The sequence below is a fragment of the Zea mays genome, chromosome 3, assembly GCF_902167145.1.
Source record: "Zea mays cultivar B73 chromosome 3, Zm-B73-REFERENCE-NAM-5.0, whole genome shotgun sequence".
In the NCBI taxonomy this organism is placed as follows: domain Eukaryota; kingdom Viridiplantae; phylum Streptophyta; class Magnoliopsida; order Poales; family Poaceae; genus Zea; species Zea mays.
The window spans coordinates 33,030,407-33,037,811 of NC_050098.1; the positions used below are offsets into that span (position 1 = coordinate 33,030,407).

Consider the following 7,405-nt stretch of genomic DNA (forward strand, 5'->3'; position numbering starts at 1 on the left):
GCATGACGCGTGGGACCCAGCCCCCGTGTCGTAGGGGGAGGACCTTGGAGCGTGTTGGTGAAGACTCAGCCCGCGACGGCTGAGGACGCAAGTGGGGAGAGTCGCCTTTAAAAGGAGTGTGACCCCTTGGGTGGCAACCATGTCTTCGCACTCCCTTCATGCATTGCGCCCTTCCACCTTCCGAGCCCCCAGATGGGGAGCGCCCGCGTCGCTTTCGTCTTGTCGTCGTTGGAGGAACGCAACTTCGCGGAAGTTGGTACCTTTCAGCCATCGCTCGGCTTCAAGGATTTTCATCAGGCAGCCCGGCTGCATCCCCTCGCCGGTGGTCACCCAAGACGGTGACCGCCAGTTCGATGGTGGGGAGAAGCGAGCCGGGCTGCGGCCTCTGCCCCTCCCTCAGCTTCAAGGATGTTCATCATCAGTGCTGGGGAGGGGAGTGCGCCGAGTTGGGGCCTGTCTCCGCGCGGGCAGCGGCCCGCTCCTTCCCTCAGTGATCGGGGGGAAGGGTGTTCGCCGTTTGTGGCGCTGGCAGCTGCCGCGTGTCTGGCTCTCCGGCCTGAGCGGCTCCGGCGCTACTTCCGGTGCCACCTCCCACCGAGGCAGCCGGAAGAGGTTTCTCTGCCGACGAGATAGCCGGAGCCACCCGTGGACTGACCTCCGACTCTACGGCCTTGGTAGCTTGTCCTCGCCCCTCGAGTGGGGTCGTGGGCGAGGGCCTTGTCACAGCAGCGTCTGCCCTGAGGTCATCGCTGCTGCTGTTTGGCCGCTCGGAGCGGAGGTCGTTGTCGCTGCTGCCGGAGCGGGCGTCGACGAGCCACCTGGGGTTTTGTCGCCCCGCAGGCCCTCCAACGTGGGGGGTTATTCGTACCTACGGGGGCAGAACCGGAGTTCCGTTTGTAATGGCACCTTGAGTGCCGGCGTCTGTTCATTGTGGCTATCGGGGCCTGAACATGTATGTATTTTGGCGTGAAGCCATGTTTCTTCCTCATTTCGAGCACTCGAACTCGCCTGTTAGCTAGCTGGACCGCTTAACCAAGTGTGAGTTGCCTCGTGCGGAAGGTGATGAGTGAGGTATCCATATCCTGGAGGCGTAGGAGTCCCTCGGCTCGGTCGGCCTTGCCGCCCGAGGCTTCTCTTGCTTAGTTAAAGGAACCCTCGGCCGCTCTGCGATGAGCCGAAGCCAGAGGCAACGGTGCCAGCATGGACAAAGGCAGAGTTGGCTCGAAAAGAAGCTTCGTCGGCCGGAGCCTGGCCGGGCCATCCACTGGCGGGACCGACGCCGAAGTCGGGTTGCCGAGGCCATGAGATGGGCTGACGTCCTCGGGGGATAGCTGGCTGAGGCTACGGAGCGATCGGTTGGGCCGTCTGCTCGGGTCGGGTTCCTGGAGGAGACCCTGGCGGCAATGGCCCAGGCGTGGTGCCAATAGGTTCCTTCGAGGTGGAGATGCTCCGACCGTGTTGCCGTCCAACTTTTTTGCAAATTGGCCTTTTTTGTGTTTTTTTGCACAATTATGCCCCTGGCAGTTTCATTTCAAAAAATGGACCCTTAGCTCGGCGCCGTCATCATTGGCGCCGAGCTTGTGTGTGCCGGCGCCAATACTATTGGCGCCTGTCTGCCTGACGTGGAGTCTTGGCTGGCAGTGACGTGTCAGGGGGTCAGCGCCATAGATCTTGGCGCCGACCCCCGTGTCGGCGGCGGTACACGTGTCAGGGGGGTCGGTGCCATAGATCTTGGCGCCGAACCCCTGTATTCAACGTGGGACAAAATTCTGACCCAAATTTTTGAAGTCACGCCGCCATCCTTAAGCCAGCCGCGCCGCCCTCCGCCGCCAACGGACCCCGCGCCGCCCTCCGTCGCCGCATCCCCGCGCCGCCCTCCATCCTCCCCCGGCCCGCGCTCCACCACGGCCGGTGCTCCTCCCCCGGCCAGCGCCGCCCCGCCCGCCCCCGGCCGCCCCGGTCACCCCCGCCCGCCCAGCCCTGCCACGGCCAGCGCGCCATAAGCGCCGCCGCCCCGACCCGCCAGCCCCGCCTCGCCCCACAAGCGTCGCCGCCGCCCTGACCCGGTTGCCCGGCCGTGCCGCCCGCCCCAACACGGCCGGACGCCTCCCGCGGCCGCCGCACGGCCGGCGTCCCGTCCCAGCCGCGCTCCTCCCTCGGCCGCGCCCGCTCCTCGTCCGCGTCGTCGTCGTTCATCCCCGACCGTATAGGTAAATTTTATATGATTTTTGTTATTGTGTAAGCATTTTGTGTTAAATATGTTAGATTGTATTGCTATGATTTGTTGTTTTTTGAATGTAATGAATGTTAGTTATTGTGATAAATGCTAATTTGATTGAATATTATGAATGTGAGTCAAATGTGCATGTTTTTTATCCTCCCCATGCAGGGGAGGTGCTGTCAAAATTTGCAATTATTATATATGAGTAATTTATAAGGTGGTTAGTATATTAGTGGGTTGTGGTTATATTTATACTTATTTAGGTAGTAATTAGTGGTTTGTGGTTAGGTAATAACCATCCACAGTTTATATTAAATGTTTAATTGGTGTTTCAAATAGATGGACAATTTTTTGAGCTTGTATCATGGAGGCAATGTGGAACAAGATCCGTATGGAAATGCCAAGTTCATTGACATGCGACACGTGCCGGTACTATTCGATGGTAGACCCTCCTTGAGAGATGTGTTTACAAAGGCTAAACAAAAGTTAGGTTACCATAAAGCTGATGACATTGCGGTTGACGGAGTGCTTAATATTGGTCATCCACCAAATGTCATAAGACGAGTCATCCCAATTGATTGTCAACTGGATTGGGATAATTAAATTACTTCGGCTATGAAGACCCATTTGCAACTCATGGAGGTTGTGGTGCGTCCGGTTGTAGTAGACCGTCCCCCTGAAGACTTTGATCGTGCTATCGATGACGTGCCAACTGTTCCTGATGCTCAATCTGGCCCCAATTTGATCCCATTAAGTCAGCCAGGAGATGGTCTGCAGACAGATTTAGCTGCGTGTGTCCCTTTGGCACAAACCAATTGCAGTACGTCTTATTGGCATTACATCTTCATTTTGGACCATGAGCACTTTGCTCATTCCATTTGACGTGGGACTGATCATCTTGTACATGTTGCAGGAGAGACTCCTACTCTTGTGGTTGATCCTCAGACCAAGGCACGTGGCTACTTATGGTCTGTCGGTAAAATCAGTTTTACCGACGAACTATAGGTCGGTAAAGACCTTTACCGACGGACCACGAACGTCGTTGCAAGCTGTGTCGGTAAAACTTTTACCGACCGACCGTTGTTTTACCGACTTATCTTCCGTCGCTAAAAGAGAAGTTTTACCGACGCTTCATCATTTGGTAATAATAGTATTACCGACTCTCTAAGAGTTGCAGCTGCCACGATTTACGGACGCTTCATCAGTTGGTAATAATAGTATTACCGACTCTCTAAGAGTCACTAATTGTGTAGATTACCGACCAACAATTCGTTGCCGCAGATATTACCAACCAACAATCCATTGCATTCATACAAATAGATTATTATAAGGACACTTAATGCTCATACACTTCACTAATCTTTCATGAGGTAACATATTGCACATGTTGCACACAAATTAATGGTCTTTCAATATCCATCGATCATATATTAACATCATTAGTAACATAATGTTTGCAATACATCGAACTAGTCCATAGGTTGCAATATCACATTACATAACTCAAAAGCTAGTCCACGGTATTACAATAACTCAATTCCTTCACGTTGTTGTACGCAACATACGCAACAAAAGCTCCAAAAGAAATGCAAGACCGAAGAACCATGTCCACGGTTGGTTGTAACATGATCTGATACTAACATTGTCCATTTCCTGAAAAAATATAACCATGTGTAAGAAACTTATGAATCAATTGCCGGGAACAAGAGGTTTTTCTGATTTCCAGCGTGAAACATTACATTTCGGACATGAATTAGAGTTTTCATGCTCCTTCCAGTAAAGAATGCAATCGTTCTCGCATGCATGGATAGAAGTGTACCCAACTCCCACTGATTTCACTAATTTCTTAGCTTCATGAAAGTTTCTAGGAAGTGCTGAACCCTTAGGCAACGCATCAACAAGTAGATCAACCAACAAATTAAAACTTCTATCCGTCCATCCTCCAAGAAGTTTTATGTGAAGTAAACGAACTAGAAAGCGTAGCTTTGAGTACTTATTGCAACCTGGGTACAATTCTTGACTGTTGTCTGCTGCTAGCCTACGAATGGTAGCTACATCTTTATCAAATGGATCAAAAGACCCATCATCTTCCATATCTCCTCTATCATCTAAACCACATGCTAAATCCTTAATCAACTCAGATATGTCATCTTCTTCGTCATGCACCTCAATGAACTCAGGGACATCACCATTTTCATTGTTCAATACAGAGGAACTAGCTTCTCCATGTAAGGTCCATGTTCTATACCCTTTTAAAAATCCATCACAAATCAAGTGTTCTCGAACTTCAATAGCCTCCCGCCAAAATGAGTTGACACACTTCCTACAAGGGCATAAAATCTTGCTTCCTACCGCTGAATTTTTTAATGCAAAAGCTAGAAAACTATTCACCCCTTGTGTATAGGCCTTTGTCTCCCTACATGCAATTTCTATGTTAAATATCAAGATAACCACGTAGCACATTTTTTTAGTTATTGTGAAAAAAAGTTGTATTGTACCTAGCCACATTGTCGATCCACGATTTATCCATGTGTGTTATTACGGATATGATAGAGCTTCTAAGAACATATAACAAGCATAAAAACTTTGCTGCATACACTCAAAGATAATGAACAAACACACAATTGAACCGGAAACAAGGTAAATTAGTTGAACTTACCTTACACTAGAGCTCGACAATCTCCTAGTTGTTTTTGGATTTTCTGAACTACAACACCTTCCTTTCCTTGCTGCCCCTGCCGTACCAAAGATTTGTAGGATCTTGTGTTTATTATCAGCTATTCTTATGCTAACATATCAGCTACATAACAAGAAGAAGGAAAAAACAAGTTTGCAGTGAACTCACACGAATCTGTTTTGCTAGGCTTAATATTGCAAGAACCTTGAACCAACTTTTAATCCTGCATGCAAGAAAGAACAAAAATGTTGAATACATGCTAGAGAAAAAAATGTTGCAAGCTAGAGAAAAAAAATGCAGCCAGCATGAACTGAAGGTTATAAGCTAGAGAAAAAATGTAGTCACCAACACATACATTGATCCTGGTACCATCATGAACTGAAGGTTACAAGCTAGACTAGAGGGAAAAATACAGCCAGTAGTGCATCAGTAATCTTGCTCATGCTATCATCATTAAGCTTAAGGAAGAACATATGCAACTATCCTCATGATCCTTCAATCACTGCCTTACATTTCGTGTTGCATCAGTGGCAATCAAAACCAGTAGTGCGTGCTCAGTACTTTAACACTACCAACCAGTAGTGGCAAACATGAAACTAATAAGCATGACCTACTGGAACTTATACTCACTGCAAGAAATTACATTAGTGTTCAACGTCTGGTAGTCTGGTTCATTGCCTGTCCATGCTGGTTCAGTTCTAAGACCATGAAGGCTGAAGGCCAGGACAATGTCCATCTCTCTAGGCGATATATGAAATCCTCAGGTCAGGTGGAAGTGCAACGCACAGCCTTCTTGGCTTTGGCTCAGACTAAGCTTAGAACACGTACTGCCATAAAGATGAAGCTTGTTTCTTAAGGTAGCAGTTTTGCATTTTAAAACAGATTATGCCCATAAGGCATCAAGCAAAATGTTGAATTACAAAAAGAAGAAAACTATTTAAGAAGCCTAACATTTAAGTTGTGCAGACTCTTCCTATGTTAGTAGATCAGCAAGATAAAAAGATCAGAGTAATTGCTACATAACTACAGGAAGGGAATAAAGTTTGTTGTGGACTCACACAAATCTCTGTTTTGTTAGGCTTAATCCTGCAAGGACCTAGAACAACCTTTAAATCCTGCAGATAAGAAAGAACAAAAATGTTAAATCAATGCTCCAAGATAAACACAAATTTGAGAGAGGAAATCGCTAGGGAATAGCCATAGACGAGTTCAGTGATGCTCCAGCATGAATTCCCCCAAGGAAAATTTCTTCAATCACACTCAAATCCTACGAACAGAAATTCCCCCAAAGTTTACCAAAAAACAGGAAGGGAAATCACGATTCCACAGGCAAATGACACCAAAGGGGGCAGCGTGATGGAGGGGCGCGACACGATGGAGGTGGCGGCGGGATTATTGAGGCAGGCAGATCTATGGAGGGGGTGGCAGGATGGACGATGGCGGCGGGATTTTGTGGCGCGCAGGCGGCGCTATGGAGGGGACGCGCGAGCGGCGCTGTGGAGGGGGCGTGCGGGCGGCGCTATGGAGGGGACGCGCGGGCGGCGCTCGGCGCTGTGGAGGGGGCGTGCAGGCGGCGCTATGGAGGGGACGCGCGGGCGGCGCTGTGGAGGGGGCGTGCGGGCGGCGCGGTGGGAGTTAGGAGAAGGGGGCGGGCGGCTGGATTTTGGAGGGGGCCGTCGCGGCGATTTGGTTGGGAGGAACGCGCGTAATAATTTGGCGGCACGCGGTTGGGTTGCGCCAATATATTTACCGACCGAACGAGCGATGTCTTTACCATTTTTACCGACGGATCTCCCAACGCTAAATATAAGAGATTTACCGACCGTCCCGCCGTTGCAAAAACTGGTATTACCAACCAACCATGTGTCGGCTGTTTTTACCGACCAACCTTTGGTAGCTAACAAAGGTCGGTAAAAATCCTCCGTGGTATAGTGTGTCAGGGGGTCAGCGCCATAGATCTTGGCGCCGACCCCCGTGTCGGCGGCGGTACACGTGTCAGGGGGGTCGGTGCCATAGATCTTGGCGCCGAACCCCTGTATTCAACGTGGGACAAAATTCTGACCCAAATTTTTGAAGTCACGCCGCCATCCTTAAGCCAGCCGCGCCGCCCTCCGCCGCCAACGGACCCCGCGCCGCCCTCCGTCGCCGCATCCCCGTGCCGCCCTCCATCCTCCCCCGGCCCGCGCTCCACCACGGCCGGCGCTCCTCCCCCGGCCAGCGCCGCCCCGCCCGCCCCCGGCCGCCCCGGTCACCCCCGCCCGCCCAGCCCTGCCACGGCCAGCGCGCCATAAGCGCCGCCGCCCCGACCCGCCAGCCCCGCCTCGCCCCACAAGCGTCGCCGCCGCCCTGACCCGGTTGCCCGGCCGTGCCGCCCGCCCCAACACGGCCGGACGCCTCCCGCGGCCGCCGCACGGCCGGCGTCCCGTCCCAGCCGCGCTCCTCCCTCGGCCGCGCCCGCTCCTCGTCCGCGTCGTCGTCGTTCATCCCCGACCGTATAGGTAAATTTT

General features: G+C 51.4%; 1 long non-coding RNA gene across 1 annotated transcript; it reads right to left on the minus strand.

Annotated features, from left to right (window-relative positions):
* Nucleotides 1-3,946: 3,946 nt before the first annotated feature.
* Nucleotides 3,947-6,349, minus strand: LOC109944936 (uncharacterized). Its single transcript, XR_002268326.2, has 3 exons — nt 5,957-6,349; nt 5,067-5,121; nt 3,947-4,956 (listed from the first exon to the last, which is right to left on the minus strand). It is a non-coding gene; the product is annotated as an uncharacterized lncRNA (long non-coding RNA).
* Nucleotides 6,350-7,405: the final 1,056 nt, after the last annotated feature.